Source organism: Aotus nancymaae, unplaced genomic scaffold, assembly GCF_030222135.1.
Source record: "Aotus nancymaae isolate 86718 unplaced genomic scaffold, 86718_ANA_hifiasm-v0.15.2.pri h1tg000004l, whole genome shotgun sequence".
Lineage (NCBI taxonomy): Eukaryota > Metazoa > Chordata > Mammalia > Primates > Aotidae > Aotus > Aotus nancymaae.
This window is the reverse complement of record NW_026988415.1, coordinates 25929529-25950574: the sequence shown is the minus strand read 5'-3', so window position 1 is coordinate 25950574 and position 21046 is coordinate 25929529. Positions and strand designations below refer to the sequence as shown.

The window sequence follows — 21046 nt, the reverse complement described above, 5'->3', positions numbered from 1 at the left end:
GGTAGTTCTGTAGTTCTATTTTTAATTTCTTGAGAAACCTCCATACTATTCTCCACAATGACTATGCTAATTTACATTCCCATCAACAGTATATAAGAGTTCCCTTTTCTTCACACACTTGTCAGTATTTGTTATTTTTTGTCTTTTTTATAATAGGCTCAGATTTGAAGCATATATAGTTCACATTCAGCCCAGATTCAATTGGAAGAATACTGGAGTAGAATCAAAGTAGTACTTGAAAAAGAAAAATCGGTTTTTTAAAGTGCATCCCCAAAAGCACTTTAATTTTTTTTTAATTATCTATAATAAAAGGCAATTTTGAAATAAAACTGAGGATTGAAAAGAATAGCACAGTTTTTCTAGTTATAGAGTTCATAGTTTGGTTCAAATTTCTAGCATGAAAAAAGTAAAAATGTTTTGGCTTGGGCCTGCTTTCACAGATTTTGAATTATGGAGGATAATGGAGGCCTCAAAATGTTTACCTTGAGAGCACTTTTCAAGACCTAAGTTCCCCCAAAATGGCTATTTCAGGATTAGAGTCCAGTCTGCTGTTTGAAATAAAACAGCATCTGCTCTCTGCTCAAAGTCTACAGATGATAAGAGATGGTGGACTCTTATAGAGCTCTTCACTGAGCAGTTTGGAAACTAGGAGATGGTGTACAGTCAGGCTTGGAACTAACCTTTCTTAATAAATACCTGACACAGAACGTTGACAAGCATCATCTCAAGTTCTTTGAAGAGTAGTCAAGCACGCTGATTCTACATTGCAATGGTTCTAAATGGCTTCTTATTCAGGATTTGTACCACTCTGTACAGAGCCATAGAAATGTGAAGTAAAGATTGGTGCAGAGGATGACAGGCATATGTGTATGCCAGCATGGTAGAATGGACTTTTTCTTAACAACTGCTTTAGCAAGTATGGTCACCATTTGAATTCCCTCTACCCTGGGGATAAGAAATTGGGAGATAAAATAAAATGTATATTCTTATAAAATCCAGAAGTTGAGGGAAGAAAGAAAAAGGAAGACCTGACACTGTGTGACAATGTAGAAAGTTTATTCTCAGTGTGTTCCCCATTCCCACATTAAATCCCATCTCAAGGATTAAACTCTATTCAGAAGTTCACTATCTACCACTCCTTAGCTTGGCATTCAAGCATACCTAGGCTACTAGGCAGCTGTGACATTGAGCACATAACTTCAGCCATTCTAGGTCTTATTTGCTTCATATGTAAGAAGAAGAAAATAATGAAATTTATCTTGTAGAGTGCTTCTAAGGATTCAAGGAAATGATAAAGCAGCTGAAAAGTACCTAGTCCAATGTCTGACACATAAAACATACTTAGTTAAACATCCATTGAATGTAAAGTCCACCTGATGAACGTATGCCTCCTCAGATGTTACTGAGCATTGGGGTTATGTGTTCTCCCATTATAACATGTGTGCATTTGAGCAGGGTCTTTCACTGTCTCAAGTTGAAGGACTCACTAATAATGGATACTTCAGGAAAGAAACAGAGTAATAAAGGTTTCTGGTGCGGTGATGGGGGGCGGGAATAGCCTTTCCACTTTGGCCATGAAGAGAGAGTAGTAAACTAGCCACAGGTGACCTGTCAGAGGACAATGTTCTAAGTATTTGTATTAAGACCAAGGTTTATGAACCAAACTGAAAGTAAGAAACCTGGTATCCCTAGTAATGTCAACCAAGCTAGATTCATCCTATGTTTATGGAAAATTGTTCATGCCAGTAATCTATCTCCTTGGGCACCATCAAAAATAAGACTTTGTACTCAACAACAACAACAATAACAGTAAGAACTTGGGGCATAAATGAGTAATTGCTCTGCTTTAGACATTCTGCTAAAAGTTTGTCCATGTATTTTCTCATTTAATCTTCATAATCACTTTATGAAGAAAGTAACATTATTATGACATTATTATGCATTTTTTACAGGTGAAGTAACTGAGGCTCAGTGAGGCTGCATATTTTGACAAAGATCATATAGAAAGGAAATGATACAGCTGGCATTTAAACCTAGATCAATCTGACTCCAGAGTTCATGCTGTTAATTATGACACAAACAGACTCTCAGTGGGACCTTTTTCTGTTGCTATACCCATTATTGCAACATACTAATCTACTCTAAAATCAGTGACATAAAAATAATTATGCTCACAGATTCTGTGGGTCAGGAGTTTAGAAAGGTCACAGTCAACATTATTTTCTCTGCTCCATGATAACTGAGACCTTACCTGAGAAAACTCAAATGGTTTAGGGATGAAACAGTTTGCATTAGAGAATCCATTTCAAGATTTCTTTTTCACTTTTTCACTCACATGTCTACTGGTTGATGTTGGTTGACAACTGAGACCTAGACCTCATCTTGGGCTTTCAACTAAGATACCTATGTTTGACCTCTCCATGTGACCTGAGCTTCCTTCATCATGGTGGTCTAAGAGTAGCTGGACTTTTTATATGGTGAATCAAGTCTCCAAAAACAAATGCCCCATGGACAAGATAGAAAATGCTTTGTCTTTTATTACCTATCCTCGTAGGTCACATAGCATTATTTCCATTTTTCTTTAATATTTGAAACAGTCACAAGCCTGCCTAGATTCAAAGTGGGGGGAATTTAGACTCCACTATTAAAATGATAGTGCCAAAATCACATTGTAGAAGAGCATGTGGGATGAGAGATATTGTAGTTATTTGGAAAATATAATATCCCACACATCCTCCACCTACATTTCAGTATAGATTGCAGGCAAGCTGTTGAGGTAACTTTGTCAATGGCTGGTCTATTTCTCAGATCAATTTCTTTGTACCTTGATGTGTTTTGTTGGGTGCATAAACATAGCCTGAAGCACAGAAAGAAAGTTTACTGCTTTGCCCTCAAGAGAAGAAATACATCTTACGTAAAACTGTTCCAGGGCATGTAAATATTGGTTTCAGCTGGTTTTTACACCAGAAAACAATCACCTTTGAGAATCTATTCTCTGTTTTAGACTGTGCTAGGAGCTAAGATATTTAGCAGAAGTAAATTATATAATCTCTATTCCTAGGGCTTGGTAAGATTTGCACAGTACTGGACTAGAAATTAGACTATTTCTTTGCTACTTCCCCCATGATCTGGAGCAAATCAGTTGTCTTGTCAGAACATCACTTTATTCCTCTACCAAGAGGAGAATCTGCCTTAACCTAATACACAGGCTTTTGGAAGATGACAAGAGCTCATATTTTAAAAGAATGAAGAACTAAGTTAATATGAAATATAATTATCATTGAAAAGAAGTATGTTTCCAACTCCAAACACCATACAAAATAGATAACAAACTTTACAGAAAATTAGCAATAGCTAACTCACAAAATACTGGAGAGAATGCCATATGGATTCTGAGGAAGTATCCAGGAGTGAGGGCTGCATGAGTAGAAAACCAAAATATGGTAAGTAGATGTATTATTTAACTACTGTTGCATAACAAATATCCCCAAAACTCAAAGCCATGCAAGAATAATCGTTTATTCTCATGATAATGGGTCTTTGGATCACCTGGATTTGTCTTATCTAAGTTGGCTAGATTTGGCTCCAAGCTATTGGTCAGATCCATGTCTGCCCTGTGTTTCTCTTATCCTCCTTTTACCAGCAAGGTACTTGAAGCGAGGTCAAATTGTAATGGCAGAAGCACAAAAGGAGCTATCCTCAACCAGATAAGCACATTTTCAAGCTGCTTCTAGCAATATATCCACCATTGTCACATTGGCCCAAACAAGTCATTTGGCCAAACCCAACATCAAGGGACAGAGGTGTAGATTCTGCCTATCATGAAGTTATTGTAAGGATGTGAACATATAATATCATGACAAGGAAGTGAAGAATAATGAGCAATAATTCAATCTAGTAAGATAACATAAGAAAGGGCAGTAAAAACTGGAACCTGAGTCAACAGAATGCATGGGGCATGGGGGTGAAGAAGACAAGAATTGTAGGGAAATAAGTCAACATAAGATATGTAACACAAGGCTACCTTATAGATGTTTCTGATTTCCATGACATAGCGTTTGGAAAAGTTTATCTTTCTAGTTGTTTATTTAAAAGTGGAATCTGAATCAATGTGATATATCTCTGTTGCTTATATATGCCCTAACAAATCTTTTAAAACTAAATAAGCTACCAAGAAAAAAATAAGTATTTGATGATTTCAGTTTAATTCCTGGGGCCATCCTAGAACCATCTGTGAGGTGAGTCTTGGCAAAGGAACAAATTAAATAATGGTGTCATTAAGCAACATGCATATTCATGCAGATGCTGTTGTTTATACATTCTTTTCTGTCATGGCTAAATAAAATATGGCATCATTTATGTGCAAAACACCACACAATGATTCTGCCACATTCCTAAATGACTGAAAGGGGTGTTATTGGATGCCGGCTTTCCAAGTCCCTAGGAATTATATGGTAAGCTACCCAAACTGAAGGTGGACTGGTGGGCTTCATTGGATTAGGAAATGAGGGTTAGTAGAACTATGAGCCCAGGGGGGAAGAGTACCTGTAAGACAAAAGGGCCTAGACAAAGATGAATCAAAGGCCAGGTAGGCCACAGAAATAAAAAAGCCCATTGATAAGGATGAGGCAAAAGAGGAAAGAGCTAATGTTACTGAGTATCTACAATATACCAGGCAGCATGCTAGGTGTTTTATATATATTATAATCCTCTTTGTCACTGCTATGGCTTTAATAACTGTCCCCTCCAAAACCCATGTTGAAACTTAATCCCCAATGTGGCAGTATTGAGAAGCGGGGCCTCTAAAAGGTGACATGAATGAATCTATTTATGGATCAACAAATTAGTGGGTTAATGGGTTATCATGGGAGTCAAACTGGTGGCTTTATAAGGAGAAAGACACGAGCTAGTACATTTAGTTCCCTCACCATGTGATGCCCTATGTCACTTTGGAACTCTGCAGAGAGTCCCCCTCTAGCAAGAAGGTCCTTGCCAGATGCAGCCCCTCAACCTTTGATTTCTCAGCATCTGTAACAGTAATACATATTTTTTCTTCATAAATTACATCGTTTTAGGTATTCTGATACAAGCAACAGAAAACAGACTAAGATAATTACCTTATGAGATATATGGTATTTCATCTCATTTTATAGATAGAGAAACAGACTAACTGAGGTAAAATGGTTTGCTTAAGTTCATACCATCTTGTATGCTGCAAAACTAAGCTTGTTTCTCTCTGAATACATAATTTACATTCTTTACATACTCTGAATTTGATATGTTTTCATCACAGCAGGTTATCTCCTCACCAACAGGACTGAGGTATTTGGGGAAACGGCCAGGCAAACAGTACACAGTAGGTTCACAGGAAATAAGCAAAAGATGGGATAGGGTGAGGTGGGATGGGAAGCAACAAATAGGAGAAGCCAGAGAAAAAAGTAGCAAAAAGAGTAAAGAAGAGACTTAAGTTGTCTCCCTCAACTAAGAACCAATCCTGAATGAAACTGGCCTGGAGTCCTGAAGAAGACAAATAGAAACATTAGTCTGAATACTCGGCACCTTTGGCTGGCCAGCTGTGCCCTGCATTCAAAGCATTATTTGTCAGAGGCTCTTCTCTGACAAGGCCTTTATAGATATTAACACAACTAGTTTATTTGGTCTTTCAAACTAGTGAGTAGCTTGTGTAAATATTAAACCGGAGATAAATGTCATTGTGTGAACTCCATGTCTTTTCCTCTGCTGGCCCACTGAACATTAATGTTTGCAGACAAAAAAAAAAATGTTTACAACTGCTTAGTCTAGGAAAAAAGCACTAGAAGACTAATATTTGTGTTAGGAAGCCTCTATACTTGGGCCCTGAGGAGAAAAATATCAGATAGAGCTTCTCTTTTTCTGGAAAGCTGGGGTGCCTTCTGAGAGCACAGGCTAAGAAGTGAAAGAAAAGAAGGCCAGCTTAATACCAAATATAGAATTTACAATAAAGCTTGTATGAGCCAACTGGGTGTTGATTGGGAAATCTTAAATTATAGGAATTAACTAGATAAAGCATTTTCTGCTTACTAGCAAGGCTGACCACACATATAAATGATCTGAGTTTGGGATTTACCAATTGATTGTGGGCATTTGTTAGTGAAAAAAAAATCCATACCAAAGATTCAGTTCTTCAGATTGAAAAGCATTTTGATCTCATTAAAATGAAAACATCTTTGAGCAGGGTAACTCTTTCTATCAGTTAACTGCTATGAGCTATGCTTTTCTGGACTCTTGCATCTAAAATAGAGGTCAGCAAACTTTTTCTATAAAAGGCCAGATAGCAAATATTTTTTATTTTTCATGACTACCCAACTCTGCTGTTGTAGCACAAAAGCAGCTGTAGGCAGTGTGTAAATAGAATGTCAAATATTCCAATAAACCTTTATTTACAAAAAATTGAGTCACTTTTTTTGACCCCTGATCTTAACAGAATTTCGCTGAGAAGGAAGGCTAAAAACCATGGGCAGTCTTTAGGCTTTAGACAACAGAAAAATTAGGGGCTGCCCTACAAGGCATCCAAGTGAACAAAAGCCATTATAAGGATCACAGGCCATTATGAGTCCACCATGTAACCAAAATCTAAAACATCTGATAAAGGGTAAGGAATTCCTTGCCGTTCAGAAGATTTTTTACAAGGAATGATGACTTCACAAAGGGTAAGACCATAGCATAGAGGAAATCATGCTTACCTTCTCCAGGCCATCTCTTCACCCTAGTCTTCCAGTGAAGCTCAATGACAACTGTATATCCATTAACATACTTTTCAACAATCTTAGAGAAAAAAATCTGTTTTACATTTTATTCCCACTAAACTCCTGTTGGTGCCTACTTATTGTAATTGCAAAAAAGTATACATTCATCAATAATATGGTGAGTTCAGGATTCTAATCATTCTTAACTTGATCCTGGCTAATGAAAATAAAATATGTACTCACAGTTAATAAGCCAATGAGTATTCTGCCAGGCAGTGAGCCTATCTCTTATGCTTTTACTATAGGTATAAATTGATTCCAGACATAAAGATACGATTATCAGAATTAGCCTTATTCAAAGATAGAAATAGTGAAGTGAGGGGGTGTGCTAAGACTGTGTGATAGGTGGCATAAAAAAGCAAGCTTTGAGTTTCAGTTTCAGATCATACACGAAGAGCTTGGAATTTGTCATTCTGTCCTTAAAACAATCAAAGGCTGAACAAACAAACAAAACCAATGACATTTCTTAGACCCATATGAGAGCTGAAGTCACAGAGCAAATCATTACCCTCAAATCTGGAAAGACAGTCACATCCAGAGAAAAATAGCACCCCAAAACTTGCTTACTTGTTATGAAGCCACAGAAATTCTTAATCTGGTAGGGAAACTTAAATGCTCATTTAGACTAAATCTGAAGGCTGAGGGCAGATGACCTTGAGAGTAAAAGACTTCTGCGGTCATAGGGGAGTTCCTCACATATATGTAGGCTTTCACTCCAGGAGTGTACCAAATTCTCACAGTGAGGATCTGAAAAAAAAAATTATCTTATGGTCCTTTTTGGTACTTATTAATAAGTAAATGATACTTCTTTTTTTTTTTTTTTTTTTGAGACGGAGTTTCACTTTTGTTACCCAGGCTGGAGTGCAATGGCGCGATCTCGGCTCACCGCAACCTCTGCCTCCCGGGTTCAGGCAATTCTCCTGCCTCAGCCCCCTGAGTAGCTGGGATTACAGGCACGCACCACCATGTCCAGCTAACTTTTTGTATTTTTAGTAGACGGCGTTTCACCATGTTGACCAGGATGGTCTCGATCTCTTGACCTCGTGTTCCACCCGCCTCGGCCTCCCAAAGTGCTGGAATTACAGGCATGAGCCACTGCACCCGGCTGTAAATGATACTATTTAGTAGAATTTTTTAAAAAGCATAAGTGGCATGCCAAGAGAGGAGACAAAATGGAATCACATAAAATACTCAAATAAGCCAGGGAAGGCAAAAAAAAAAAGAGAGAGAAATAAAGAAAACACGAAACTAATGGAAAACAGTCGCAAAGGTGATATATATTAATCCAGTTATAACAATAATGAATTAAGTTTGAATAGTTTAAATACACCAGTTAAAAGACAGATTGTCAGAGTAGATTTTTTAAAAGATTCAAATATTTACTTATAAGCTGTCTATAAGAAAATCACTTTAAATATGAAGTCTCAGATATGTTAAAAATGAGGGGACAGAAAAGGATATACTATACTAAAACTAATAAAAAGAAATCTGAAGTCAAAAAAGATTATCAAGGATAAAGAAGGACATTACACGATGATAAAAGAGTCAATTCTCCCAGAAGACATATGCTATTGTTTAAATATTTGACCCTCCAAACCTCTTGTTAAAATTTGATCCCCAGTGTTGGAGGTGGTGCCTAATTGGGAGGTATTTGGATCCTTTTATGACTTACATACATCTTAAGTATTGTTATGTTGTCTTAGTCTACTTGTGTTGTTACAAAGAATTACTTGAGGTTAGGTAATTTATAAAGAAATGAGGTTTATTTGGCTCATGGTTCTACAGCCTTACAAGAAGCATGTGACCAGGATCTGAGTCAGAAGAAAGTCACTGATAATTCTGGGATTCTGTCAGACATGTGACAAATTCTCTGGACATTCATACCCTAGCATAGTATCCTCATGGATAAATGGCTATGATGATCAAAATCCATGAGGCAGAAACTAATAGAGCTAAAAAGAGAAATAGTCATTTCAATAAATGGCCCTGAAACAGTTATAAATCAACATGTAAAATAATGAATAAATAAGGCTGGACACAAACTTTACACCTTAAAAAATTAACTTAAAGTGGACTATACAACTAATTGCAAATTGCACAATTATAAAATTTCTAGAAAAAAAATAGAAGAAATGTAATGTTATCTTGGGGCTTGATAATGAATTTATATATAACACCAAAAGCATGAACCATTTTTTAAATGTTAACTTGAACTTTACTGAAATGAAAAAAAAAATTTTTTTCTCTGTGAAACACACTGTTTAGAGAATGAACAAATAAACCATATACTGTCGAGGGGGAGGATTACAAATTATGTATCTGCTATAAAACTTGTAGTCAGAATATACAAATGAGACTTAAAAGTCAACAATAAAAAAAAACCAACTAAAATATGAGCAAAAGATTTGAATAAACAACTCATCAAAGAAGATATACAGATAGCAAATAAGCATATAGAAAGATACTCAACGTAATTTATCTTTAGAGAAATGTAAATTAAAGCAACAATGAGATACCAATACACACCTACTAGAATGGCTTAAATACACACAGATGCATGCACACACAAATGTGACAAAACCAAATACTAATGAGGACGCAGGAATGCAAAACAGTACAGCCACTTTAGAAGACAGCTTGGTCATTTCTTATAAACATTTTCTTGCCATATGAACAAACAATCATAATCCTATGCATTTATCCAACTGACTTGAAAACTTAGTCCCACAAGAACACCTCATGTGAATGTTTATAGCAACATTATTCTTAATTACAAAAACTGGAAGTAACTAATATGTCCCTCATTATGTGAATAGATAAACAATCTATATCACACCCAGAAGTGGAATACTATTTAGTGATAAAAAGGAATATACTATAAATCCATGCAAGTGTGAATAAATCTTAAATGCATATTGCTAAGTGAAGAAGTCAGTGTGAAAAGTCTGGCCAGTTGTGATGGCTCATGCCTGTAATCCCAGCACTTTGGGAAGTCGAGGTGGGCAGATCACCTAAGTTTGGGAGTTCAAGGCCAGCCTGATCAACTAAAAATACAAAATTAGCCAGGTGTGGTGGTGCATGCCAGCTACTCAGGAGGCTGAGGCAGGAGAATTACTTGAACCTGGGAAACGGAGGTTGTGGTGAGTCAAGATCATGCCATTACACTCCAGCCTGGGCAACAAGAGCAAAACTCCATCTCAAAAGAAAAGGCTACACCTCTTATCATTTCATTTACATAATATTCTGGAAAAGGCAAAACTATAGATAGGGATGTATCAGTGGTCACAAAGAATTTGCAGAGGTAGGAATAGTCAAGTAAGTGAAGCACAGGGAATTTTTTAGGATGGTAAAATTACTGTATATATACTGTAGTGGTGAATACATGATAGTGTGTGTTTGCTGAAACTCATACAAACTTACAGCATAGAGTAAACTTTAATGTATAAAAATTAAGGAAAAACTCATTTTGGGTATCCAAGATGGAATGCAGACTGTGGCAAACTATCTAACTGTGTTACAAATGTATGATATAACCTCACAAAAGAGGAGGAAGGTTAAAGCTGCTAATCTAAGTATCTTTGGAAATGAATGGGATCTATAAGACTAAATGCAAAAGGAACTATTTATAAGCACTGCAATTGAGTTGATAAAGTTGTTTCCAATTGAGGTATGGGTTAACAATTCTAAAACTTCTGTTCATGTATACTGGGATTAAGCAATAAGAAATAAACAGATGTTGGAATCCAGGATTCTCAGTACTGAAGGGAAGCTTGCAGATAAAGCAAAGGGAGGAGACTAGAATGATCCATATGATAATGGATTAGAATCAGTGACATTGATAGGAACACAAGTTTAGCTAAATATGGAGATATATACATAATTTAATATAGACAGATATAGATAAAAGTATATACATGAGTTAATATACACACATAGGTTTCCTAGCTCTGGTAGTTGAAAGGGCCTCAAAACAATCTAAAGGCAGTAGCAACAATATGTACAACCAGCCCCCCAGATCTTAGTTTCTAATACTTTTCTCCAATAAAAGAAACCTGGGTCCCTTGGAGAAATAGCTGGTTCAAGGGCTAGAGCAGGGAATATACAAGATGAACCTGGAACATCACAATGCCAGAAAAGAAGGGAAAAAGTGCTCAGATACACAGACACACACACACACACAGACACACACACACACACACACAGAAGGGAGCATATCAGAGGGACATGGGAGCAAATTAAGAGAGTTCACAATGGCCAAAACTGGAAAAAATTGAGGCATAAAATGAAGAACAAATGAGTTGCTATTACTGGAATATAAAAGTATAAAATAAATCTCCATGAGTCTATACTGACATAAATAAATGATTGACTAAAATATACATGAAAGAAAACAGAGAAATCTCCCAGTTCAAATTCCAAAAACAATGTGTAGATACAGTTGTCCATCAGGATCTGTAGGTTCCACATCCATGGATTCAGTCTATTGCAAATGGAAAAAATTAAAACAACGATACAATAAAAACAATGTGAATAGAAACCAGGCAAGATGGCCAAAGAGGAACAGCTCCAGTCTGCAGCTCCCAGCGAGATCAATGCTACAGGTGGGTAATTTCTGCATTCCCAACTGAGGTAACTGGCTCATCTCATTGGGACTCGTTAGACAGTGGGTGCAGCCCACAGAGGGCAAGAAGAAGCAGGGTGGGGCATCACCTCACCCAGGAAGCACAAGCAATCAGGGAACTCCTTCCCCTAGCTAAGGGAAGTTGTGAGGGACTATGTGTGAGAAACTGTGCACTCTGGCCCAGATACTATGCTTTTCCTATAGTTTCTGCAATCCGCAGACCAGGACATTCCCTCTGGTGCCTATGCCACCAGAGCCCTGGGTTTCAAGCATAACAATGGGTGGCCATTTGGCAGACAGCGAGCTAGCTACAGTTTTTTTCATACCCCAGTGGTGCCTGGAGTGCCAGCAAGACAGAACCGTTCACTGCCCTGGAAAAGGGACTGAAGCCAGGAAGCCAAGTTGTCTAGCTCAGCGGATCCCATCTGCACAGAGCCCAGCAAACTAAGATCCACTGGCTGGAAATTCTTGTTACCAGCACAGCAGTCTGAAATCGACCTGGGATGCTGGAGCTCGGTGCGGGGAGGGGCATCTGCCATTACTGAGGCTTGAGTGGGCAGTTTTCCCCCACAGAGTAAACAAAGCTGCTGGGAAGATACAAACTGAGTGGAGCCCACCAAAGCTTGGCAAAGCCGTTGTAACCAGACTACTTCTCTAGATTCCTCCTCTCTGGGCAGGGCATCTCTGAAAGAAAGGCAGCAGACCCAGTCAGGGGCTTATAGATGAAACTCACATCTCCTTGGGTCAGAGCACCTGGTGGAAGGGGCGGCTGTGGGAACAGCTTCAGCAGACTTAAATGTTCCTGCCTGCCAGCTCTGCAGAGAGCAGCAGATTTCCCAGCACAACACTAAAGCTCTGCTAAGGGACAAACTGCCTCCTCAAGTGGTTCCCTGATGCCTGTGCCTCATCACTGGGAGACACTACCCAGCAATGGTCAATAGACACTTCATACAGGAGAGCTCTGGCTGGCATCTGGCAGGCAACCCTCTGGGACTAAGCTTCCAGAGGAAGAAACAGGCAGCAATCTTTGCTGTTCTGCAGCTTCCACTGGTGATACAGCAAACAGGTTCTGGAGTGGACCTCCAGCAAACTCCAGCAGACCTGCAGCAGAGAGGCCTGACTGTTAGAAGGAAACTAACAAACAGAAAGGTACAGCATCAACATCAACAAAAAGGACGTCCACACAGAAGCTCCATCCAAAGCTCACCAGCATCAAAGACCAAACGTAGATAAATCCATGGAGATGAGGAAAAACCAGCACAAAAAAACTGAAAATTCCAAAAACCAGAACGCCTCTTCTCCTCCAAAGGAACACAATTCCTTGCCAACAACGGAACAAAACTTGATAGAGAATGAGTTGGACAAATTGACAGAAGTAGGCTTTAGAAGGTGGGTAATAACAAACTCCACTGAGCTAAAGGAGCATGTTCTAACCCAACGTAAGGAAGCAAAGAACCTTGAAAAAAGGTTAGAGAAATTGCTAACTAGAGTAACCAGTTTCGAGAAGAACATAAATAACCTGATGGAGCTGAAAAACAGCATGAGAACTTCATGAAGCATACACAAGTATCAATAGCAAATCGATCAAGCAGAAGAAAGGATATCAGTGATTGAAAATCATGTTAATGAAATAAAGTGTGAAGACAAGATTAGAGAAAAAAGAATGAAAAGAAATGAACAAAGCCTCCAAGAAATATGGCCCTATGTGAAATGACTAAGCCTATGTTTGATTGGTGTAACTTAAAGTGTCAAGGAGAATGGAAACAAGTTGGAAAACACGTGTCAGGATATTATTCAGGAGAACTTCCCCAACCTAGGAAGGCAGGCCAACATTCAAATTCAGGAAATACAGAGAACACCACAAAGATATTCCTCAAGAAGAGCAACCCTATGACACAATCGTCACATTCATCAAGGTTGAAAAAAAGAAAAAAATGTTAAGCATGGCCAAAGAGAAAGGTCGGGTTACCCACAAAAGGAATCCCATCAGACTAACAGTGAATCTCTCTGTAGAAATCCTAAAAGCCAAAAGAGAGTGGGGGCCAATATTCAACAGTCTTAAAAAGTATTTTCAACTCAGAATTTCATATCCAGCCAAACTAAGCTTCATAAGCAAGGGAAAAATAAAATCCTTTACAGAGAAGCAAATTCTGAGAGATTTAATCACCACTAGGGCTGCCTTACAAGAGCGTCTGAAAAAAAACACTAAACATGGAAAGGAAAAACTGGCACCAGCCACTGAAAAATATACCAAATTGTAAGACCATTGATATGAAGAAATTGCATCAACTAATGGGCCAAATAACCAGGTAGCATCATAATGACAGAATCAAATTTACACATAACATTATTTACCTTAAATGTAAACTGGCTAAATGCCCCAATTAAAAGATACAGGCTCACAAATTGGATAAAGAATCAAGACCTATTGGTGTGTTGTATTCAGGAGATTCATCTCACGTGCAATGACACACATAGGCTAAAAATAAAGGGATGGAAGAATACTTAGCAAGGAAATGGAAAGAAAAAAAATCAGGGGTTGCAATCCCAGTCTCTGATAAAACAGAATTTAAACCAACAAAGATCAAAAAAGACAGAGAAGGGAATTTCATAATGGTAAAGGGATCGATGCAGCAGAGAAAACTATCCTAAATATATATGCACCCAATACAGGAACACTGAGATTCATAAAGCAAGTTCTTAGAAACCTACAAAGAAACTTAGACTCCCACACAGTAATAGTGGGAGAATTTAACATCCCACTATCAATATTAGTCAGATCAATGAGACAGAAAATTTACAAGGATATCCAGGACTTGAACTCAGCTCTGGACCAAGCGGACCTAATAGACATCTACAGAACTCTCCACCCCAAATCCACAGAACATACATTCTTCTCAGCATCACATGGCACTTTTTCTGAAATGGACCACATAATTGGAAGTTAAACATTCCTCAGCAAATGCAAAAGAATGGAAATCATAACAAATAGTCTCTCATACCACAGTGCAATCAAATTAGAACTCAGGATTAAGAAACTCACTCAAAACTACACAACTACATGGAAACTGAACAACCTACTCCTGAATGACTACTGGGTAAATAATGAAATTAAGTCTGAAATAAATAAGTTCTTTGAAACCAATGAGAACAATGACACAACATGCCAGAATCTCTGGGACACAGCCAAAGCAGTGGTTAGACGGAAATTTATAGCACTAAATACCCACAAGAGAAAGCAGGAACAATCTAAAATTGATACCCTAACATCACAATTAAAAGAACTAGAGAAGCAAGAGCAAACAAATTCAAAAGCTAACAGAAGACAAGAAATAACTAAGATCAGAGCAAAACTGAATGATATAGAGACATGAAAGACCCTTCAAAAATTAATGAATAAAGGCGCTGTTTTTTGAAATGATCAAAAAAATAGACAGACCACTAGCCAGACTAATAAAGAAAAGAGAGAAGAATCAAATAGACAAAATAAAAATGATAAAGGGGATATCACCACTGATCCCACAGGAATAAAAACTACCATCAGAGAATACTATAAATACCTCCATGCAAATAAACTAGAAAATCTAGAAGAAATTGATAAATTCCTGGGCACATACACTCCCCCAAAACTAAATCAGGAAGAAGTCAAATCCCTGAATAGACCAACAACAAATTTTGAAATTGAGGCAGTAATTAATGGCCTACCAACCAAAAAAAGCAGAGGACCAGATGGATTCACAGTCAAAAGCTACCAGAGGTACAAAGAGAAGCTGGTACCATTCCTTCTGAAACTATTCCCAACAACAGAAAAAAGGAACTCCTCCCTAACTCATTTTATAAGGCCAGCATCATCCTGATACCAAAACCTGGCAGAGACACCAACCAAAAAAAAAAGAAAGAAAGAAAGAAAGAAAATTTCAGGCTAAAATCCCTGATGAACATCCATGCGAGTATCTTCAATAAAATACTGGTAAACTGAATCCAGCAGCACATCAAAAAGCTTATCTACCATGATCAGGTTGGCTTCATCCCTGACATGCAAGGCTGCTTCCACATATGCAAATCAACATATGTAATCCATCACATAAACAGAACCAATGACAAAATCCACATGATTATCTCAATAGATGCAGAAAAGGCCTTTGATAAAATTCAACACCCCTTCATGCTACAAACTCTCAATAAACCAGGTATTGATGGAAGGTATTTCAAAATCATAAGAGCTATTTATGACAAACCCACAGGCAATATCATACTAATGAGCAAAAGCTGGAAGCATTCCCTTTGAAAACTGGCACAACAAAAGGATGCCCTCTCTCACCATTCCTATTCAACATAGTATTGGAAGTTCTAGCCAGCGCGATCAGGCAAGAAAAAGAAATAAAGGGTATTCAAATAGGAAGAGAGGAAGTCAAATTGTCTCTGTTTCCAGATGACATGATTGTATATTTTAAAAACCCCGTCATCTCAGCCCAAAATCTCCTTAAGCTAATAAGCGACTTCAGTTCAGCAAAGTCTCAGGATACAAAATCAATGTGCAAAAATCACAGGCATTCCTCTACACCAATAAAAGACAGAGAACCAAATCATGAGTGAACGCCCATTCACAATTGCTACAAAGAGAATAAAATATCTAGGAATATTTTATTCCACAACTTACAAGGGATGTGAAGGACCTCTTCAAGGAGAACTACAAACCACTGCTCAAGGAAATAAGAGAGGACACAAACAGATGGAAAAACATTTCATGCTCATGGATATGAAGAATTAATATTATGAAAATGGCCATATTGCCCAAAGTAATTTATAGATTCAATGATATCCCCATCAAGCTACCATGGATGAAGCTGGAAACTATCATTCTCAGCAAACTAACACAGGAACAGAAAACCAAACACCGCATATTCTCACTCACAAGTGGAAGTTGAACAATGAGAACACATTGACACAGGGAGGGAAACATTATGCACCGGGGTCTGTCACTTATTGGGGAGGTAGGGGACGGATAGCATTAGGAGAAATACCTAATGTAGATGATGGGTTGATGGGTGCAGCAAACCACTATGGCACGTGTATACCTATGTAACAAACCTGCACGTTCTGCACATGTACCCCAGAACTTAAAGTACAATTTAAAAAAAGGAAAAGATTTAATAAAAAACTTTTTGTTACTTAGGTCTCCTCTGTCAACATCCTATTGAGTTCCTCAGCAATATTCCAACAATATGGAATCACTGAATTGCCCCTATTGTCCTGACTGCTAACATTTATTTGGAATTTGGACTTGACCAGTGTTTTCAAAATTGGTTGACCATCAGAATCACCTGAGGGATTTTTCTTTTTTCATTAAATCTAGAATTGTAATGCTTTTTAAGTATACTGATTCATAGGCCCTACTTCCAAAGATTCAGATTCAGAAGGTTTAAGGCATGGCCTGAAAATCTGTATGTTTAACCAGCTCTCCAGGTAATTTTGATAATCATCTAGATCTGATATCCATTGGACCAAGCTGTTTTTCTTTTGCCCAGTTCTGCCTATAAAGGACTCCTTTGTGAAAAACACACAGGGTGACAGACATGTGTTGCTTAAGAAAACCAAGTCTTATAGATGCATAAGGGAGAGGTAATTCACATATCCAGAAAAACAGAAAAGGAGTCACAGTGGAAAACCAGCAAATAGAAGGTTTTCCTACTGTTTTAAATTATTTATTTACATATTGACATTTAGCTAGTTGACAGCAAAACTGGAGGCGGAAGCAGCGAGACGCGTAACTCGTGTTGGAGTATCATAACACATTGAACATCTAGGAAATAAGAACGTAAAATGGCTTTGAAGTGATATCGAACCCTTGGAGAAAACAGCATTTGCTTGATAAAAATTTGATTCTCTCATCCTCATCCCCTGGATATTTTTACAGACATGTTTATTTGGCTAAATGAGATTTCACCTATGCTAAGCTGAACTCAGACACAAGTTGGAACGTGTCTGGGAGGCAAAACATCTGAGCTTGTATTTCTTTCTGTAATTACCCACTCCCTAACCACTTCTTCTCAGCCTTCCTGCAACTTGTGACAAAATAGACAGTCAAGTGCTACTCATAGTTCCTCACCATTTTTGTAGGGTTCTAAAGAAATAAGTCACCAGAGAGAGACTGTTTTTAATTTAAGATGTTGGGAACTGCTTTAAGAGAGTGCCACCAGCAGAAGTACTATGACACCAAGCTGAGGCCTTGAAGTAAGAGTAGGCAGGAGCCAGTAAGCAAGTTAGAACTTCTTCAATTTGCCTCTCTGTCTACTGTGTTTATTCTGTAGGTTTTTACAAACACAGGGCCTGGGGTCTCAGGACTGGTACTACTGATGGGGCACCCTACTCATCTCTGCCTTCCTGACCATGTCAGCTCCATAGTAACCCTCCCTTCTTAGTGAAAAACCTCCTTACTTTAGTACTCTCTATTAGGTAGCTAGAGAAGGAAAAAAAAAAAAAAAACACCCGCCTCAAAAGTTAATCACACAATGATAATACTTAAAAGAATACTCAGAAGGACTTCCTTCACGATATAAGAATTTAGGGGTGATGGCTCTCAATGTTGCCACTTCAGATTATATGTAAGTGGGCTGAGGATATACATTTTTGGATGAAACTTGCCATGCCATTTAAAAAAAAACTTTAGGCTGGGCATGATGGCTTATACCTGTAATCCCAGCATTTCAGAGGCCAGAGGCAGGAAGATGGCATGAGGCCAGAAGTTCAAGACCAGTCTGAGCAACATAGTGAGAGCTTGTCTACACATATACACACGCACAATTAGCTGGGTGTGGTGACATGAACCTGTAGTCCCAGCTACTCGGGAGGCTGAGGTGAGAGGATCACTTGAGCCCAGGAGTTCCAGGCTGCAGTGAGCAATGATTGCACCATTGCACTCCATCATCAGTGACAGAGTAAGACCTTGTCTCAGAAAATGACATTTAATAAACTTTTAAGAGTAGTCTTAAACACACACAACGTTGCAAGAATATTAGAGTTCCCTTATATTCTGCACCCCATTTTTGACACTACTATGGTGCATTCTTCACGACCAATAAACCAGTACCAATTACATTATTGTTGACTAAAGTTCAGACTTTATTTGGATTTCCTTAGTTTTTATGTAATATCATTTTTCTCTTTCAGGATTTCATCCAGGATACTACATTATATTTAGATGTCATATTTCTTTAAGGCTCTCTTGATTGTGACATTTTTCTCAAACTTTTTCAAAAAATTTAATTGACAAATAATAACTGTATATATTAATGGGGAACAATGTGATGTTTTGATATATATTCATATATATGTATTTACACTCACACATTGTAGAATGGTTGAATCAAGCTAATTAATACATCCATCATCTCACATACTCCTCATTTTTGTGGTGAAAATGTTTAATATCTACTGTTTTTATAATTTTAAAATATACAATACATTATCACTAACTATAGTCACCACACTGTGTAATAGATCCCTAGAACTTTTTCCTACTGTCTAACTAAAACTTTTCATGTTTTGACAAAAATCCCCCCCACTCCAACTCATCCTCTGGTAACTACCATTCTACTCTTTATTTCTATGAGTTAGACTTTTTTAGACTACATATGTAAGTGAGATCACACAGAGTTTGTCAGCCTTTCCTTATTTTTGATTATCTTAACAGCTTTGAGGAGTACTAGTCAGGTATTTTGTAGAATGCTGCTCTACTGGATTTGTCTGATGTTTTCTCATGATTAGAGTTGTACTATAGGTTTTGAGAAGGAAGATCACAAAGGTAAAGTGCTATCCACATGATTTATTATCACTGTTGATGTTAATCTGGCTGACATGGAGATTGGCAACTCTTTCCACTGTAAAGTTCCCATTTTCTCCCATTTTCCATGCTATATTTTTTGAAAGGAAGTCACTATGTGCAGACCAAATGTAAGAAATGTAAAGTTTCATGTTCCAGGTCATTGTGTAATTGCTTCTTCTTCTCGCGTTTCTTCTGTTGCCCTAGTCCCGCCTTGGCCATGAGGGAGATTGTGCTTACCCAAACCGGACAGTGCGGGAACCAGATAGGCGCAAAGTTCTGGGAGGTGATCTCTGATGAACATGGCATTGACTCTGCTGGCACCTACCACTACGCATCAATGTGTACTACAACGAGGCCAGCGGTGGCAGGTATGTGGCCCGTGCTGGAGCCAGGCACCATGGACCCTGTGCGCTCAGGGCCCTTCGGACAGATCTTCAGGCCAGACAACTTCATCTTTGGTCAGTGTGGGGCCGGGAACAACTGGGCCAAGGGGTACTACACAGAAGGCGCAGAGCTGATGGAGTCGGTGATGGGTGTTGTGAGAAAGGAAGCTGAGAGCTGTGATTGCCTGCAGGGTTTCCAGCTGACCCACTCCCTGGGTGGGGGGACTGGGTCTGGGATGGGTACACTTCTCATGGGCAAAATTCAGGAGGAGTACCCAGACAGGATCATAAACACATTCAGTGTCCTGCCCTCACCCAAGGTGTCAGACACCGTGGTGGAGCCCTACAATGCCACCCTCTCCGTTCACCAGCTCATAGAAAATGCAGACGAGACGTTCTGCATTGATAATGAAGCACTCTATAACATCTGTTCCAGGACCTTAAAACTGACCACACCCACCTACGGTGACCTGAATCACCTGGTGTCTGCTACCATTAGTGGGGTCACCACGTGCCTGCGCTTCCCGGACCAGCTGAATGCCGACCTGCGGAAGCTGGCCGTGAACATGGTTCCATTTCTCCGGCTGCACTTCTTCACGCCTGGCTTTGCCCTGCTGACCAGCCAGGGCAGCCAGCAGTACCGGGCCCTGACCGTGGCTGAGCTCACTCAGCAACTCTTTGATGCTAAGAATATGATGGCCGCCTGTGACCCCCATCATGGCCGCTACCTAACCGTGGCTGCCATTTTCAGAGGTCACATGTCCATGAGGGAGGTGGATGAGCAAATGTCCAGCATTCAGAATAAGAACAGCAGCTACTTTGCCGAGTGGCTCCCTCACAACGTGAAAACAGCCATCTGTGACATCCCACCCTGGGGGCTAAAAATGTTGGCCACCTTCATTGGTAACAACACAGCAATCCAAGAGCTCTTCAAATGCGTCTCGAACAGTTTACAGCTATGTTCAGGCACAAGGCCTTCCTGCACTGGTACACGGGCGAGGGCATGGATGAGATGGAGTTCACCAAGGCCGAGAGCAACCTTAATGACCTGGTGTCAGAATACCAGCAATACCAAGATGGCACAGCTGAGGAGGAGGAGGTTGAGGAGTGTGCTGAGGAGGAAGAAGTAGCCTAGAAGCTTCCTTTTCTAGGTAAAGGGTGAAGCAGTGTGGATTCTTTAGTGTGTTCTGATAGCCGTTGTCACTATGCACTTCTTTGAGTCTTTACATCTCCTCCTGCTGCATTTTAAAGCATTTTCATAGTAAGTAGTTTGGCCTAATAAAACATTTTTATAGCAAAAAAAAAAAAGTTTTATGTTCCACTTCCTTGATGGCAGAGTACAGTTGTCCCTTGGTATCCATGAGGTATTGGTTCCAAGACCCACTCCTCTTGGATACCAAAATCCATGGATGCTTTATTATAAAATGGTTTA

General features: G+C 38.9%; 1 pseudogene; it reads left to right on the top strand.

Moving 5' to 3' along the window:
• Nucleotides 1–19448: 19448 nt before the first annotated feature.
• Nucleotides 19449–20749, top strand: LOC105733179 (tubulin beta-8 chain-like; annotated as a pseudogene).
• The last annotated feature ends 297 nt before the right edge of the window (nucleotides 20750–21046 follow it).